The 20207-nt window shown below is 37.4% G+C and overlaps 1 non-coding gene across 1 annotated transcript; it reads right to left on the bottom strand.

Annotated features, from left to right (window-relative positions):
- Positions 1-13531: 13531 nt before the first annotated feature.
- LOC145027955 (small nucleolar RNA R71) lies at positions 13532-13638 on the bottom strand. The gene has a single exon (XR_013675715.1). It is a non-coding gene; the product is annotated as a small nucleolar RNA R71 (small nucleolar RNA).
- Positions 13639-20207: the final 6569 nt, after the last annotated feature.

The raw sequence follows: 20207 nt of genomic DNA on the forward strand, positions 1-20207 counted from the left end.
CATGACCACAGACAGTCCCTAAGGGCATTCCGTAGATGATGACTAGCAAGCACAGATAACATACAATTATACAGATTATTATAGCAATGCAACATACTAAATACCAGGAGATAGATCTAAATGATCACTACAACATAACAACATAATCGATACTAGAACACATATCGAATAGATTACTACAGCTTAGCAGCATACTAAATATCAACAATCCAAGGAATACATGGTTGCTTATACTTAGAGGTTGTTGAAACAATAAAGAGTAGATTGATAGATTTAGTGTTGGATAAGGTGTCTAAGTCCATAACTATTTCTGGTATGTACTTGACCCGACCCGGCATGGTCCATTTGGGTTGCATGGCACCATGCAATTGGATAGACTAAATGAGAGAAATAACACTTGGAGATTATTAATATATTATAAGTTCTAATATATTAATAATATTATTTGATTAGTTTGATCAAGAATTAATTTAGAATTAATTAAGTGATCAAAAGATAGCTAATTAAATATATGGGTTGATTATGTAAATCATCCATATCTTGTATAGTGGGCTAAAAGGCTCCATGGACTATCAAGTTGGGTTCCACCCATAGGATGCTCCATGGATGCTCCATGGGAGTTACAAACCCATGGGTCATGGAAATGAAGAGTCATGACACATTAGGGTTTAACCCTAGATGTGTCAACACTATATAAGTAACATATTCTCCACCCAAAATCGGCTACACAAAGAATCAAGAGGGCTTGGCCGATTTTGAAGAAGTGAGTATTCTCTCATAAGTTCTTCCAAGAGCATTTGGTGTTGTGTGAAGCATTTGAGGCATCACACTTGGGGTGCTAGGCTCACAAGGTTTCAAGGAACACAAACAACAACAAGGTAAGTTATTCTATCTATACTTAATGTTAAAATTGTTCCCCATGTATGCTAGATAGGAATATATAACCTTGGAATTCAACTTTGCATGACAATTAGACAAACATAGATCCAAGGTTATTAGGGTTGCATGTACACTTAGGAAGTGTTAGAATGCTCAAAACCCATCAGTGGTATCAGAGCCTAGGCTTGTTTGCTCTTATTTGTGCTTAAAAGTTGAAAACAGAATCGGAAATTTTGTTGTCTGCGAATGGACTCGTCGAGTCTATAGGGGGAACTCGTCGAGTCCATGAGTATCTTCAACCAACTCGGCGAGTCAGTTTATGCACTCGGCGAGTAGGGTCGAATGAGTGTAGAATTTCGATTCAGTTGCTGGAAAATGAATTAGAAACATTACCCTAAACTGTTTTGGTAATTGAAAACTTGTTTTTAGTGGTGTAATGTCTTTGCTAATTCATTTACAACAACTAGTTATCAAAAATTACAAAGTTTTATGTAATTTTTGATTGTGTTCATATTCATGTTCTTGTTCTTATGATGTTTTAGATGATCATAGGAATTATTTGTAACCTATTTGGTAGTTTAATTCTTGATCATAATGTGTTTTAATGGAGTCCATAACTTATCCTTAAGTTATGGAAAACCAAGAGTCACACTTGAGTTAAAACCATTAAGAAAACACAAGAGTTAGAAAAATAAAGAGTCTTCATTTTATTACTCTATTAAACTCATAAGTTACAAGAAATGAAAAGTTTTGAAAGTTACAAAACTTGCCCTCAAGTTTTGGAACAAGTAAAGTTAAGTTAAAACTTTAAGTTCCAACCCCTAGAATTTTAAAAGTTAAAATTCAACCCTTATACTTATATTATGATTTAATAATTATATATATATATGTATAAGAATAAAGTCGTCTTACCGCTAGTACGCCTCATTCACGAAGCCGGTCTATAAGGTGGGTATAAGGTTGTTGCCTATAAAATGGTGACTTAATGGGTGAATATTCTCACCCACCGCTTGCTTGACTGGTGGAGGGTCGTTAGCCGAACGGGTAAGACAAGGACTTATAAATTCTCATTCAAAGTATGATGAATATAATAAAGTAACTAAATGTTTATTAAATTCCCAATCTTAGTTACTTTAGGAAAAATGTGAATAAGGTGCTAATCCATGAAATTACACTTTACACTTTGTCTAAGTCGTTGGTGGAGTGTGTGTGGTTAACCGGCACACTAACTTGGACTTAACAAGGTAGGTAAAGGGTGACTTAAGGTTTATTATAGTATCGGTGGAGCGTGTGTGGTTTACCGGCACATCGATTGAGTGATAAACTTTAAGGGTACCCAGTGATTTGCATGGTTACTTCACACCTCGTTTTGTGATCCTCGGCATCCCAGTCACAAAACCTGGAGGGCACTCTCGAGATTGAAACATGCCTTTGAAAAGTTCATTGGATCTCAAAGAATCTAGGAATTTCTAAAAACCAATAAAAACTAAATATCTAATATTTCGGTTTTCGTGGTGGAAATTGGTGAATCGTCATTCACCTACCTTTCAAATATGGTATAGCTTAGATTACGGCATACCTCTTCTAAGTTATATTATATTGTGATTGGATCCTAGCCTTAATATTACATTTGGGTGTTTTATTAAGGACTCTCTTAAATCTAAACTAAACTTGTTCTTCTTTTCAGATGTCTTCAAATAATGCTTCTGGCTCGAATCCTAATGGCTCCTTTACTCTTATGAGTCTGTGTGGGAAAGTCACCTTTGATGGATCCAACTTCAATAAATGGATCAGAAACATCAGGATGATTACTCGCTACGAGGACAAAGAATATGTCCTTGACAAGGAGCTTAAGGAAATTGACGAGTCCACTGCAACTCCCCAGGAGATCGCTAACTTTCATACTCATGAAAGAGATGCAACCAAGGTGGCTTGTATCATGTTGGCCACCATGACAGCTGAACTCCAAAAGTCTTATGAAGATTTCTACCCTTATGAAATGCACCAAGATTTGATGGAAAGATACCATCAAAGTGCACGACAAGAGAGGTACGAAGTCATTTGCTCCATGATAACAACCATGATGAAGGACGGAGAGTCTGTCACGAGCCACATGCAGAAAATGCAAAGGTATGTGGATCGTTTGCTGAAGCTCAATGTGAACTTCCCTGAGGAGCTTGCAATAGATATCATTTTGCACTCCTTACCATCGTGCTATGATCAATTCCGCATGACATATCACATGAACAAGGAAGAGGTCACCCTCAGCAAACTTCAGGGACTTCTCAAGACCGCAGAAACAGGTCTTAAGGGGAAGTCGGTTGCTATCACTCCTACTCCAGACTCAACTCCGGTCTTGGCAATCGGGTAAAGTCGAGGGAGGAAAAGAAAGAGATCTTCAAAGGGTACCAAGGCTCGGACCCTTGATGGCTCTTCTTCAAGTGGAACCAAGAAAGGTTTCATTACTCCTTCTTCTGACCCAAAAGAGGCTGAATGCTTCTATTGCCATGAAAAAGCTCATTGGAAGCGGAACTGCCCAAAGTACCAGCAGGATGTGAAGGATGGGAAAGTCAAACCCAACCATGCAGGTATTTACACTATCATTTCTAATAACTCACCCCATTCGAAATCTTGGGTCCTTGATACCGGTTGCAGTATTCATATTTGTTGTGACTTGCAGGGACTAGGAAGAAGTGAGAATGTGGAGCAAGGAAGAATAAACTTAATCATGGGGAATAGGAAAGTTACACCTGTCACCAAGATTGGAGTTTATACTTTATCACTAAGTAGTGGGTTAAATTTAGATTTGAATAAATGTTGTTATTCGCCAGAAATGGCAAGAAATATTATTTCCTTTCATGCATTGTACAAACAAGGTTTCACCTTTTCGTTTGATAATGAAGTTGGTTCGATTAATGCTTTCTTTAATAATGTACTTTATTTTAAAGCATTACCTTGTGATGGTGTGTATGAAACTGTATCTGTTGTAGATAACTTAGGAAATAATGTTTTGTGTATTGATTCTACTAATAATAATAACTTGGATAAAGCATCATTATGGCATTGTCGTCTTGGACATATAAGCAAGAAACGCATAGGCCAACTCCAAAAGGATGGAGTCTTGGAGTCGTTTGACCTAAAGTCAAATGATAGTTGCGAATCATGCTTACTTGGAAAAATGACAAAGTCACCCTTCACAGGCTCGTGTGAAAGGGGTGAAGGTTTGTTGGACCTTATACACACGGATGTGTGTGGACCATTCAAACATGCCACAAGAGATGCTAATCGTTATTATTTGACTTTTACTGATGATTACAGTAGATATGGATATGTCTACTTAATCAAGCATAAGTCAGAGACTTTCGAGAAGTTTAAGGAATTTAAACAGGAAGTCGAGAATCAATTGGGCAGGAACATTAAGATGCTTCGATCCGATCGAGGTGGTGAGTATCTTAGTTTAGAGTTCCTCGACTATCTAAAGGAATGTGGGATTGTCTCACAATTGACACCTCCCAGGACACCGCAGTTGAATGGTGTGGCTGAGAGGCGTAATCGAACCTTGTTGGACATGGTTCGTTCCATGATGAGTCGAGCTTCGCTACCAATCTCATTATGGGGGTATGCCTTAGAGACTGCCGCCCATATCCTTAATCTAGTCCCTACAAAGAAAGTTGCCAAAACTCCTCACGAGATGTGGACTGGTAAAGCACCTAAACTAGACCACATCAAGATTTGGGGATGCGAGGCTTTCGTGAGACGCGAGACTCATGATAAGCTCGAACCCCGAAGCGAGAGGTGTATTTTCATCGGCTACCCACAGCAATCCTTTGGTTACCTCTTCTACAGACCTAGTGACAATGTGGTCTTTGTAGCAAGAAGAGGAGTCTTTCGAGAAAGAGAGTTTATAAGCCAAGGAGATAGTGGGAGGCAAGTTGATCTTGAAGAAATTCAAGAATCAAGTGGTGAAGGAACTTCAAACTCTAGCCCTCAACTTGAGGAGGAAACTCCTGTTGAGCCAATTGACGAATCTGTACCTCTGAGGCGTTCCACGAGAGTTAGGAGTGCACCTGAGCATTACTATGGATTCCATATTACTGCAGAAGGTGAGACACTTATTAGTGATGAGACACTAGTAAGTCAAGATGACCCTAACAGCTACGAGGAAGCCATGGCAGGCCCCGAGTCTGCTAAATGGAAAGAGGCTATGGATAGCGAGATACAATCCATGTATGAAAATCAAGTTTGGAACTTGGTTGAGAATGTACCAGGTCGAAAGACTGTAGGGTGCAAATGGGTCTTCAAGAAGAAGACCGACATGGATGGTAAAGTACACACTTATAAGGCTAGACTGGTTGCAAAGGGCTTCTCTCAAATTCCTGGAGTGGATTATGATGAGACCTTTTCTCCGGTAGCCAAGATTAAGTCTATTCGGGTTCTGTTAGCCATAGCCGCATTTCATGACTATGAAATTTGGCAAATGGATGTCAAAACCGCTTTCCTTGATGGAAAGTTGGCTGAAGATGTTTACATGAGTCAGCCAGAGGGTTTTGTCAGTAACGAGTACCCTAATAGAGTGTGTAAGCTTGAGAAATCCATTTATGGATTAAAGCAAGCGCCTCGCAGATGGAATCTTTGCTTTGATGAAAAGGTCAAGGAATTTGGCTTTTCTAGGAGTGAAGATGAATCTTGTGTATATGTCAAGGCTAGTGGGAGTATAGTTAGCTTTTTGGTATTGTATGTGGATGAAATACTACTCATAGGAAACGACATTCCAACCCTGCAGGAAGTAAAGTCCTGGCTTGGAAAGTGTTTCGCTATGAAGGACCTTGGTGAAGCTGCCTATATTTTGGGGATAAGGATCTTGAGAGATCGGAGTAAAAGACTAATTGGACTTAGTCAAAGTACCTACTTGGAGAAGGTTCTGAAGAGATTCAAAAAGCAAGACTCCAAGAAAGGAGAGTTGCCTATCCAGAGTAGCGCCAAGTTGAGTAAGACACAAAGCCCTAGCACTGAGGCTGAGATAGCAGAAATGAGTCGAGTACCTTATGCTTCGGCTATAGGATCGATCATGTATGCTATGACGTGTACTCGACCTGATATAGCCTTTGCCTTGAGCATGGTTAGCAGGTTTCAGGGGAACCCTGGAAAGGCACACTGGACTGCGGTAAAGACTATTCTCAAGTACCTACGAAGGACTAAGGACTGGGTCCTTACCCTCGGTGGGAGTGATGACTTGAGAGTTGTAGGGTATAGTGATGCTAGCTTCCAGACTGATAGGGATAACTTCCGCTCTCAGTCGGGCTGGGTCTTTACCCTAAATGGAGGAGCAATTTCTTGGAAGAGTTCCAAGCAAGAGACAGTGGCAGATTCTACTTGTGAATCAGAGTATATTGCAGCTAGCGAAGCGGCAAAGGAGGCTTTATGGCTGAGGAACTTCATTGGAGACCTTGGAGTTGTACCAGCTATTAAAGAGCCAATGGAAATTTTCTGTGATAGTGAAAGTGCTGTTGCCTTAGCCAAGGAACCAAGGGATCACGGGAGATCCAGACACATCGACAGAAAATACCATTTCATCAGACATCGGATCGAAGAAGGACTCCTCGTGGCAAAGAGGGTATCATCAGATGAGAATCCGGCAGATCCCCTCACGAAGGGACTGACTCGGATTAAGCATCTCCAGCATGCTCGGAGCATAGGGCTGAGGGATGATATTAGATTTAGTAAAGTGTAATTGACATTTGATGATGAATAAAAGTGTTTTATTTATGAGTAAAGTGTTGCTATCTCTTGTCAATCGTTTACTATATTTCTTTTGCATGTTTTGACTTCCAGAATAATTTTGTTTGGTATAACATATTATTCAAACCTCCACAGTCGGTCATATGTCGGAAGTAGGTATGAATCAAGACTGTCATGTTTGGTTGTAGAGGTCTGGGACAAGGCTACAACAATCATGAGTGCTCATAAGTTCTGAGCATTGGACTCAACCCACGCTCACTGGAATCACTTCATGGAATTCTATCTCGAGTGATCGTGAGACGGTAATATCATATAAGTCTTTAAACCTAGAGATATGATTTGTTACTTACAAGTTGGTTATGCATTGATTGTACGAAAAACGCATTGGTAACTCGATGTTATAAAATCGCGCTCTGATGTGTAATTCAATGAGTAGTAGAACAAACATATGAGTCGAAGTTTATCTGTTCCTTCTTGGATTAGAAGCTGATATCTGGGCCCCTCGATGATTTTGTTTTGACCTATGTACTGGGCCCGGTCAGAACTAAATTGATGTGTTCAATGAAGTTCTTTGTCAAACAAATCGGTAATCGGGAAACAAATGTTGGACAATAAGTAAGACATTGTTCCATGTATTTGTCCGACTGATATCTAGAACAGAGGATTATATGATCACTTATCTTAAATGGCGTACCATCATCTTCTCAGTTTCGAGAAACCTTGAAAAGAGCTATGATTGCGGATCGGTTCCTGAAGTCATACTTGCAGTAATAGTTATTAGACTTATCCAAGTGGCAGACTGTTGGATAAGGTGTCTAAGTCCATAACTATTTCTGGTATGTACTTGACCCGACCCGGCATGGTCCATTTGGGTTGCATGGCACCATGCAATTGGATAGACTAAATGAGAGAAATAACACTTGGAGATTATTAATATATTATAAGTTCTAATATATTAATAATATTATTTGATTAGTTTGATCAAGAATTAATTTAGAATTAATTAAGTGATCAAAAGATAGTTAATTAAATATATGGGTTGATTATGTAAATCATCCATATCTTGTATAGTGGGCTAAAAGGCTCCATGGACTATCAAGTTGGGTTCCACCCATAGGATGCTCCATGGATGCTCCATGGGAGTTACAAACCCATGGGTCATGGAAATGAAGAGTCATGACACATTAGGGTTTAACCCTAGATGTGTCAACACTATATAAGTAACATATTCTCCACCCAAAATCGGCTACACAAAGAATCAAGAGGGCTTGGCCGATTTTGAAGAAGTGAGTATTCTCTCATAAGTTCTTCCAAGAGCATTTGGTGTTGTGTGAAGCATTTGAGGCATCACACTTGGGGTGCTAGGCTCACAAGGTTTCAAGGAACACAAACAACAACAAGGTAAGTTATTCTATCTATACTTAATGTTAAAATTGTTCCCCATGTATGCTAGATAGGAATATATAACCTTGGAATTCAACTTTGCATGACAATTAGACAAACATAGATCCAAGGTTATTAGGGTTGCATGTACACTTAGGAAGTGTTAGAATGCTCAAAACCCATCATTTAGAACAGTAAATAGGAAACAAACATAAGAATAATGATCAAAGTTGTGCTGAATGATTAGAATCAATTCCTTAGAAGAGCCCAATGAAGAACTTCTTGTAAAGGCACAATAGGGAAAACACAATCGATACCATAATACGGTGCATGCATGCACTATATATAGTCTAACCCTAAAATCATTAAAAACTGGGTGGACAGGTCTAACCCATTACAAAAAGGACTATACTAGTACAAAATACAATTGACACAACACAAAATATCCCAACAATGTCCCTTTGTGTCAATTAAGGAAGTTAGATCTTCAGTGTTGATGGCGCTTCTAGACCTTGAAGAGTTTTGTCACAAGACCGATCAAAGTACTGCGAACTGCTATATACCATCTAATCATATATTTGAAGCATTTCTTGCTCATAACATCATTCTCTTTGTACTACCCAATTAACTCTAGAATGTAGTTCAAGCAGGAAGTGGAGTAAAGATGTTTGTTAGGAAGGGAGAACAAACACTTCTAAGCATTCAAACTGTCTCTAGCACTTTGTTGAAACATTACACTCCAATTGTCCTTCTCAATCATTCCGAGCTTCATCTTGTTGATGTCCTTCGAAGATTCTTTTGGTTGAATAACTGGTTTCTTTCATAGAATTGCCACAATCTCTACATCCATTTTTCCAAATTCTTGAATGTACAAGACTAGCATCCTTTTCAGATGTGTCACAATAGGTTCATATTTCTATTCATGCTTTAGCAAAAGATGAAACAGAGATATCCAGTTAAATGGGTTGAAGGACGCCAGATCTGCGAGCGTAAATTCAAACACCAAACTCCCAGTACCTCCAGCTGTTTTGAGTCTAACATTTAGGAAGATTTCAGTTTCAATGAGGCCAAAAACCTTCATTGTTGTAATCTTCTTTGAACTCTAGGTTTGATATTGGGGCTTGCCATGCTTCATATAAGAGGATATAAGGATAAAATTGGCATCATTATCAGAATCAAGAGCTTTCCCAACTTTGTTAAAAATTCGAAACAAGAATGCCTTTGGAGTTATAGGAAATCAAGCTGGGAATCCAAAGTGTTTTCTAATTCAAACGAAGTAACTGGCTCCAGTCGGTAAACACTTGGATTATCGATGGCTTCGTTCAAGATTCGCTCCATTGACCAGGGAGGGAAAAGAGTTTTCTGAGTTTTCAAAGTGTCTTAGGCTTCACGAGCTGCCTTCTCTCGTGCTTCAGCTTCCCTTGCAATTCGCAGATTTTCATCTATCTCTGCATCACGAGATTTTTGCTTAAGCTTTCCCCCTCATCTTCTTCTTCTTCCTCATTATCATCATCAACCAATTTCCCTTTTCCTTTTGATGTCGAAGCTTCATTATCCTTCAAATCTTTTGACTTTGGATTTTTCTCATGCTCATCCGAACCTTTCACAGTTTCTCCCCTTGTTTTGGAAGAGCACTAGATTCCAAAACACCCTCTATGCGGTTAATAATGGAGAACACAGGTTTGAGTTTGTCAGCCAGATGTTGTCTAACATAGACTGTAAGTAGAGAATCACAAGTCTCGATGAGATTATTCAAATAAACATTCACATCGACAACACAAATCTTTATCAAAACTTTATAAGACTTGAGCTCTTCAATATGCTGGTTCACATGAGATAACTTCACAATAAGAACTTTCATCCTCTCAGTTTTGACTGCGAGTTCATCCATGATCTTGTTCTCAATGTACAAATCCTCTTGAAGCTTGTAGATCTTGGAGGTAATGGATGTTTGTAGTTTAGCATGATCACTCTAAATTTCAATTCGAACCTTTACAAGAGCTGCTTTCTCGGTTTGAAGAGTTACATCGAGGCTAGATATCACTTTGTTTGTAGTTGCTATCTTTGATTCGAAAGAGCTTTGTAAATTACCCATTAACTTTGTAACCTCAGAAAGTATTTTTTTCTACTTGTTCATTCATTTCCTTGCAAGTTTTCTTTGAATCCGCAACAACTTTGTTGGATTTGGCAAGAGTCGCAACATGCTCCTTTGTCAAGGTTTCTATTAATACTTTGTGAGATGTGAGCATGTATTCAGAAGAGGAAGAAGACTTTATAGATTCTAAGATCATATCCATTTTTTCATTCAAATCTTTAAACTGCCAATTCGTAACAGGGACATCTTCATCATCCCTAGACTGTTGAACATAGAATGGGTTGTAATGAAAATCTTGGAAATCATCTGGATCATCCCCAAAGACAGTATCCGGATCATCTATTCGTAGAGGTGAGATAGGAGTGAAATATGGACCAAAACTGACACCAGAAGCACCTGCCCCGTATCAGATATGTTGATAGTGATTAGAGGAGTACTAGTGGTTGTTGTTGTTGTTGATCTGGATTCAGTGTAAAGAGGGGTGGATTGTGCTATAGAGATCTGGGGTTGCGAAACTCCCACTATGACATTCGAACATGGAGCAATTGTGATAAGTCTAGTAGTAGAAGTAGGAGAAGGTAAAAATCCTAGAAAATTTCATCTATTATGGGAATAGAAGTTGGTATTGAGAAAGATACCTCAGGATTTGTCTGAGTCGGAGAAGGATGTGAAACCATAGGTTACAAAGTAGCAACAGCAGCAGCAGCATTGCGAGCCTGAAAATCCTCCAGTTTAAGTAGCAGCAGCATCATCATCAGCAGGTTTGGAGGGACCTGCTTTTGTCTTTCCCTTACCCCCTTTCTTTGGCTTGTTTGCTTCTCTAAGACCATTTTCATTTCAGTTGTCAAAGGACGATAACCTGATGCAGGTTGCTTCCAATAGTCATTGATGACTGTATTATCTGCTGGAACATAAGGAATCATCGTCTCGAGAATAGAACCAATAAAGGCAAACTTCGATCGATTTGACACAATGAAGTTCAAGGTGTTGAAAATTGGAATAGCGTCAATAAACGAACCTTATATCACCAGAATGTTGTGACGATCAATAGCCCTCTGAACAATGATAGACCAAAAATGAGCACAAGAAATTTATGTGTGTCTTGTAGAAGAGAGAGTGCTTTGAACTGGTTGAGTCCAAAGAACTAAAACATAATCCAAATTGATTCTAGAGTATATCCCGTCAAGAATTGATATTGCCATAATTATAAGTACTTTTAGGCAATATTTGAATACATTTTTATACATATGTTTGGTTATTTGCATGGAATAATGGTACTTATAAGATTAAATTGTATTTTGCAGCCAAAATAAGTCATTTTGAAGAATAAGGACTAAAAGTGGAAATAGAAGAAACTTTGGAGGCTTGGAATATAAAACCCACGAAAATAACTATATCCACATCATGGATATCACTTACATGATGTGGAAAAGGGAAAATTTAGGAAGTTGAGTACGCGTAAAGTTGAAATCCTTGCCCGATAAGATTCATCCAGGTCCACGATATGGAGCCCTATTCCACGACGTGGAATGTAATTTCATGACAACTATAAATACCCTTGATCCTTACAAATTTGATAGGTTGGCTGGTTAGAAGAAGATTTCCAGAAGTCGAATTCAGAGGTTCAGAAGGCTAGGAATTTGGTTTTAATACCAAGGAAGAAGGAGAAGATCATAATTTACTTTCTAGTATGGTACTTCAGTATGCTTTCGATTATGACTTGTTTTAGTTTAATTGTTAGTATGAGTAGCTAAATCTATCTGCTTCCGTTAGCTAGATGAAGCTGGAACTCATGGTTTGAATATATGGATTTAGACTTTTCTTGTTTGTTAAAGTCTTCTGTTTGATTATTACAACTTAGCATGCTTGATTTGATACTAGATTACTTTAAACTCTTATTGTGTGTAGTTAGTGACCATTAATCAACATGAATTTGATTACCTAGTAATTTAGTGAATATTAAATTATTAGAGCTAAGATCGAACCAATCTTAGATAAGTAGTTGAATTATTGAACTTGGCTATGCTAGAGAACTCATATTATGACCATAACTGTGTTTTTCAACTCAATCTTACATAGCTCCAATTTTATCTAATAAATGATTGTGTTAAATTATGTATGACCATACATAACTCTACATGAATTACTTTAATATTAGTAAATTTGTAATTGAATTGCTAATAATATTTCCATTGGTAACCAACTGGAATTGTCATAATTAATAGTTACACCATTGAGAGAAGGTGGATTCAAACTAACATAAGTGTTTTTGTTATTTGATGGAATTTTGTTAAGAAATTAAGTTTATCTAAACTTGCAAAATTAGATAAAAACCCTTTTTATATTTGTTAAAATATTAGATTAATTTAATAGGAAGTAGGCTAATTAATTAATATCGTTCCTTGTAAACGATACCCGACTTTTGTGATATACTATTTGCACGGGGTACACTGCCATGAGTCGAATAGCTAGTAGATTAGGAGGTAAACTTACGTGTAGCTATTTGAACGCATGAAGTTTTTGGCGCCGTTGCCGGGGTACAACTTATTTGATTGTTAATTTATTTGCTTAGAATTAATCGATCCTTTTTGTGGGGGTAAAACCTGCAAAAAGTTAATTTTCTGCATTAAATTTTGTTTCAGGTCTGAGACCACGACGTGGACCTTAAATACACGACATGGGTTCAGTTAGGAAGGTATTTTTAGTATTTTTAATTTTTAGTTTTTGTTCAGCTCTATGTTTTTTTTTCATAACCAGAGGTTCCAACAAACATTTGGTACCACCACTTGAAGATCCAGAGTCCGCCCATCACAAAAAGACAAATAAAAATGTGAAAGAAGACCAACCACCAAAGAGCTCACCATTTAAATACCTTAAATCAGTATTTGGAAAGAAGAAAGGGAAGAAAGTGTGAGAGTCAAGTACATCTTCGAAGGACAAACGTAAGATTGAAGATCCTCATCAAATGACTAGTCCACAAGAATCTGAATACGAGTCCGAACCTAAATTCAAATTAGAGAAAAGTGAACCCAAAGACGACCCAGAAAACAAAATGGAAAATATTGCGGCTTTGTCCATGGGGGCGTACAAGAAGCGGATAAGAGACAATGCTAGTCCCGGTCTAGTACAACCTACAATTCCCGCCACTGCAACATTTGAGTTGAAAGGGCACATTCTTGTTGCACTTAAGGATGTACCATTTTATGGGAAGGATCATGAAGATGCTTATAAACATTAGATGGAGTCAATGAAATTACATACTATTTTAATGTCCCGAATGTTCCAAGAGAGACGGTGTTGATAAGGATGCTTCCCGTTACTTTTAAGGGAGCTGCAAGAGATTGGTTGAAGGCAGTTCCACCTAGTGCAATTACTACTTGGGCACAGATGCGAGAGCAATTTTTTGAACAATTATGCCCACCTTCAAAAATAGCTAAACTCAAGAAGGCAATAGCCAACTTTGAGCAAAATCCGGGTGAATCACTTTATGAGGCATGGGACCGTTATAAAGGGTTACTAAGAAATTGTTCTCAAAATGACCTTAACATGTAACTCCTTGATTCTCAAGGACCAGTTACTAAGAAAAATTCGGGTGAAGTAAAGGAGTTGATTGAAGAATTCTCAAAGCATTCTCATGAATACCATAATCCAAGATATGATGGAGCTAAAGGAATTGGGGGAGGAAATTCAGAAGCTATGGCTATTGTACTAGAAATGTTTGACACCATGGATAGAAGAATGACAAAGATGGACCAGTTAATTAATGCTATTAGAGTTGGATGTGAAAGATGCAATGGTCAACACTTAATAAAAGAATGCCACTTCGATGAACATGGAAATAAAAAGGCTCAAGTTTTCTATTCTAGTGGGGATAAATATGATGAAGATTGGAGGAAACCAAAGAAGGAGTGATTACCATACGAGGAATACAAGAAGCAAAGAGAAGAGAAATATAGGCAGACAGGTCAAGGTTTCTATCAAAAGGAACAACCACCAACGGAAAAGAAAGTTGACTTAGAGAACATGTTAGCTCGTTTTATGGAGGCTTCTGAAAAAAGGAACGATGAAACGGATGCAGTGATAAGGGAACATCAGAATATCATGAAGGAACAACAAGCCTTGCTAAGAAATCACCAATCATCGATCCAAAATATCGAAGTCCAACTAGGTCAACTAACTACTCTAGTACAAGATAAATTATCTCCAAAAATCCCCGAGAAAAGCCTCAATCACATGTCATGGCAATAAAAACTGAAGAGGATACCATTTCTAAGTTCCTTGAGGCACTAGAAGTCGATCCAATCTTAGTCTGAACCAAAGCTAAAGAAATCCAAACTCGAAGAATGTAAAATTTCTTAAACACTGAAACCACGACATGGAGATCCAATTTCCACAACATGGGGTAGGTCTGATCAGAAAATTTTGGATAATGTTCCTACTTATCGTCCTCCTTTACTGTTTCCTTCCCAAGCCAATATCCATCCACTGGAACAGGAGCATATGAAATTTATGCAACAACCAAAGGTTATTCCAATAAATACCCCTTTCATTGATTCGTTATCCAAATTTCCCGAGTATGCAAGGTTTTGCAAGACGTAATAGATACTCGCCAACAATTCGAAATGACATCCAAGGTAATGCTAAGTGAACAAAGTTCTAAAGTAATTATGGGAGAGTTACCTAAGAAGATGGGAGATCCTGGTCTCCTCACTCTTCAATGTGAATTTGGGAATAATTTGAAGACTTATGCATTAGCTGATTCTGGGGCTAGCATAAATCTAATGCCTTTCTCATTTTATCAAAAGCTTAATATTCCAAAGTTGAAGGCTACGAGAATAACAATTCACATGGATAATCGTTTAGTGACATATCCGAGAGGAATTGTAGAAGATATTTTAGTTAAAATTGGGAAATTTGTTTTTCCAATTGATTTGTCATAATGGATATGAAAGAAGACCATAATGTTCCAATTATCTTTGATCGCCCTCCACTTAATACGGCTAGCGCCTTGGTTGATATTCGTGAATCCAAGCTTACCTTGAGAGTGGGAGATGATGAAGGTACTTTTGGAGTAGAAGATGGCTTCCAAGGAAGTGACATTCAAGACGAAGTTTTCAATGTCGATGAAGAGAATGAACTTGAAGAATTAGAAAAGCTTATGGAAGAAGAGATTCGACAAGTCAACCGCACCAAGCCGAGAGCATCTGTTCCACCTGTGTTTGAAGTTATTGCTTATAAAAATCCAACTTCTTGGGTGAGTGAGGAAAGTGAAGACTTTTCAAGTGACAAGGATGAGGTTACTTCCAAGGAAAAGAGTTCAGCTGTGGATGAAAAGATGGTGCCCATGGAGCCTAAAAGTGAAGAAGTTAAACATGTGGAAAATAAAGGAGTCAAAAGAAAGCTCGAAGAAGGACATATCTTAGACGATTCCAAGCTTATAAAAGGAAATGGAAGGAGAAAAAGATGCAATTGTTGATAGATACTTTGACTAATTCGACGTAAGGTGGCATCGAGTCCGGCTCAAGACTCCAACAAAAAGAAGTGCTTCTCGGGAGGCAACCTGAGCTTGGTTTTAATTTCTTTTAGTTTTGTAACTTGGTTTAATTTTTGCATTTTAGTTGAGTTGTAGGATAATTAATAATCTTATTATTATAATTACTAAAGGAATTGGTGAAAATCATGTGTGGGGTTCTAAAAAAATTTATGGTAAATAAATTAAGATTTTTATATTAAAATTGGACATTAAAAGTGATTTTTTTATACTTTTCAATTCCGTGTCGTGGGTTACAAGCGCACTTCGTGGAAACATAAGTAGCCCGAAAAGATAAGGCCCACTGTACAGACCCACGAAGTGGAATTAAGATCCACGACGTGGACTTTAAAACACGGATGGGGACTAGTTTTCAACTAAACACTTTGACCATTTCCTTATTTGTTTACTACGCACAATGACGAACAAACTCAAACCCACCATTGATTTCTTCACTTTTTATGCATTTAGAAGTTAGGGTTTCTTTAGAGATGAAAAACCCAAAATTGATTTCATTAGTTGGTTATTTTGAATGAATTTGTAATGTAAGGCCATAAATTGTTGAAATAAACAAACCCTAAGAAAGATTGATGATTGATTTTAACCGCAGATGGCCCGTTCCAGAACCATGTCTCAGACCTGGTCCACGACATGGAGATGAAACCTACAATGTGGAGACTGGGCAACCGGTTTTCTGTTTTGCCTTATAATTTGATATCTTGGTTGTTTTGGTTTGTTTCTATTTTTTTGGTTATTTCACGAAAAATGGGTCCTAGAAGGACAGTTCCCCAACCTTAAGACCCGAATGATGTGGCGAGTATTCACCCGCTATACCGGTTTCCGCAAAATATTTCTCGTGCAATGTTGAACAATTATGAAAATCATTTGGGATGGTTATATAATCGTGAGTTTCCAGTTTCTCCCACTGTGGATTGGGCGCGGTTACGTCGGGTCAGTATGGTTACGGAGTTGGAGAGATGGTGGACAAAAGTGTTTATGGGGAATGGTTTTTTATTTACTTGAAACGGGTGGAGGAATCTATTTTCTGTATATGCTTGCGTAATTTATGGGTAGAAAAGCGACCAACTCTAGACTTACTAGTCCCATCACGGGTGGACATCTAGTCACCCGACTTGCCCGGTCTTATGGCATTTTGACTCCTTTTTTTATTAGGAATCTCACGCGCTTTCAGGATAGTGACTTAACTATCTAAGTATTGGGTGTCATGCGAGTGGTAGTGAATGTGGGAGGACTCTATGTAATACCACCAGAAGATGAAGAGCAACAAATTGGGAAACAAGAAGAACAACCTCGTCCAAGGCGAAGGAATGTGAGAGGTCAAGGAGAATGGGGACAACCACAACTACCACTCCAACCGTTTGAGGGCGGTATACCGACCGACCCATTTGAAAGTCAGGTTGGTTTGTATTTGGACAATCTTCGCGGGGGAGTAACTTACAACACTTAAATTCGAGAAACCATGTTTACTCATATGAATTTGATTATACCCCCTACGATGCCTCCCCAATGCACGTACATTCCAATGTGGGAAGAATTATTTTCACGACAAGGAGATGGTGCCGGAACTAGTGGAGCACATCATGATGAAGAAGATGATTAATTTTTCCTTTTATTTCTTTATTTGGTTTAGTTTATTTTTGGTTTGTTTGTTTTGATTTTAGTTTAATTTGGTTGTGTAACGACTATTTAAGTTGTTATGTTTCTTGTCTACTTCTTTTGGTTATTTTTTTTTCAGAATTGGTTAGAGAAAAACGCGACTAAGGAACCTTAGAGATATTAGAGCATTAACACGATTAGTCGTGTCATTTAGAGTCTAAGAGTCGAGACCCACAATCTTAGATGAGTGTGGGGTTAATCAAGAGAGAACCAAGTTAGGATAGAGTCAAGATATATGCAGTTCAGAAGGGTCTTAATATGTTAAGACATAAGTTCACATTATACTCATTTAGAAAAAAGTGCTTTTTGTGATGCCCAGTTTCCATCATATGGACACCAATTACACGTCGTGGATTGAGTTTAATATGCGATTCCAGAAAATGAAATTATTCGATACCACATCATGTACTTCTACACCACGATGTGGAATGTAGAAGTTCAATTTTCCCTCTTTTCTACACCATTCCATGTGGCATATGCTTTCCCATATTGGTCTCTTATGTTTTGAAGGTTTTCTACATCACATTTGTTGAAGATTGAAGTCTCGATTTCAAATTTTGTTGGCACATTTACATATCTCATTTCTTAAAATTCCAAGTTCCATATTTGAAGAAATCCTAGTTCAAGATGCTCAAGTTACTCACACGTGAAGAATTCGATCTCGCCACTACTACCCAGGGTAGTCTATTCCTTTTTCTCCCTTTTCTTGCTTTTAATTTCTTTTATGCATACAATGAGGGCATTGTATGTAATAAGTGTGGGGTAGGGGGTTGAAAAAGTAAATTGCTAGAAATTTAGAAAACTTAAAAATTTAGAAATAAAATTCAGGAATGGATTTGAAATAATAATCTAAAAATTAAATCTAGTGATAATTAGTTTGGACTTAAGTTTCTAGTGTTATGTGGGATGATCCAATGAGAGCTCAAATGTTTAATCGAGCCAATACATGTTATAGTATATTTGTGTCTTCCCAAGTCTTAATGAAAAGCGATGAGATATGAAAAGGTAATCTGGTAGTTTATATGGCATAATATGTTTTGCAGCCTAAACCTGAAATCTATTCAGGAAAGCTTTGTAGTCATTACACATAGACTAATACCTTTAGCCAATAAAGGTTGAATTTAAGCACCCTTGCTTAAACATGTAGAATTTGAGTGAAAAAAGTGAGATATATGTGAAAAAAAAAAAGAAACTACCGAAAAGTTGAAGAGTTTTGGAGCTATCAAGTATGTAGATCAAAAGATCAAAAGATCAAAATTCCAAAGAAAAAAAATTTTGAAGACACCAAAAATCAAACAAAAAGGTGATAAATTCAAACGAATCAAAGATCAAATATCAAAGAAGTGAAGAATTCCAAGAGCTACATTGTTGTATCTAAAGTTGTAATTTCTAGATTATGTATGCTTGGGTAGCTTAACCAAAAAAAACCTTGAGGTTAAGAAAGAGTTCTGAAGATTGATTCGGAGGGTCGTAAAAATGAGTATCGTATAAACTAAGGGGTGAAAGTTCATAAGGATTGTGCGTATTTAGAAGTGGGAAGTTTTAGGAATTATAGACACAAATATATGCACTGAGGTCTTGGTATAATGGCTGAGATGGAAATGGATTGTTCTATGTGATGCTAGTGGTGAAGGTTTATATTAAAAATAAGGGAAAATGACACAAATTCCCTACAAATTTTCTAAGGTTTACCCGTTAAGTCTCTAAAGTTTTTTTCGGGCTTTATAGGTCCTTAAACTAGGATATAACCTGCTCTTTTAATCTATGTCAACATGTAATAGCCGTTTCAGTGACCTTTTAGACAAAAAAAAACTCACATGATGGCCCTATAAAACCAAAAAAATAAGTTCGGGGATCAATTCGTTCAACAAAAATTTCTTCTTTTCTTCTAAAGCTGATTCACACTCAATTTTTATTGATTCCCAAAATTATTTTTTTTGGCTTTATCGGGGCACAATATGAGTTTTTTTAGTCTAAAATGTCACTTAACCGGCTATTACAGGTTGACAGGGACTAAAATAGCATGTTATATCCTAGTATAGGGACCCATAAAGTCCGAAAAAAACTTTAAGGACTAGCGGGTAAACCCTAAAATTTTCGAAGGGCATTTGTGTCATTTTCCCTAAAAATAAATAGTTTTGCTTGAGGGAAAGCAAAGAATAAGTGTAGGGTATTTTGATATTGTCACAATTATACATACTTTTAGGCAATATTTGAATACATATTTTTAGTTATTTGGGTGGAATAATGGTATTTATAAGATTAAATTGTATTTTTCAGCCAAAATAAGTCATTTTGAAGAAGAAGGACTAAAAGTGGAAAAAGAAGAAACTTTGGAGGCTTGGAATATAAAGCCTACAAAAATAGCTATATCCATGTCGTGGATATCACTTACACAACGTGGAAAAGGGAAAATTCTGGAAATTGAGTACGCATAAAGTCGAAATCCTTGCTCGATAAGGATTCGTCGAGGTCCACGGTGTGGAGCCCTATTCCACGACGTGGAATGTAATTTCATGACAACTATAAATACCCTTGATCCCTACAAATTTGATAGGTTGGCTGGTAAGAAGAAGATTTGAAGAAGTTGAATTTAGAGGTTCAGAAGGCTAGGAATTTGGTTTTAATACCAGGGAAGAAGGAGAAGACCATAATTTACTTTCTAGTTTGGTACTTTACTATGCTTTCGATTATGACTTGTTTTAGTTTAATTGTTAGTATGAGTAGCTAAATCTATCTTCTTCCGTTAGCTAGATGAAGTTGGAACTCATGGTTTGAATATATGGACTTAGACTTTTCTTGTTTATTAAAGTCTTCTGTTTGATTATTACAACCTAGCATGATTGATTTGATACTAGATTACTTGAAACTCTTATTGTGCGTAGTTAGTGACCATTAATCAAC

The sequence above is a fragment of the Lactuca saligna genome, chromosome 1, assembly GCF_052625555.1.
Source record: "Lactuca saligna cultivar CGN05327 chromosome 1, ASM5262555v1, whole genome shotgun sequence".
NCBI classification, from domain to species: Eukaryota; Viridiplantae; Streptophyta; class Magnoliopsida; order Asterales; family Asteraceae; genus Lactuca; species Lactuca saligna.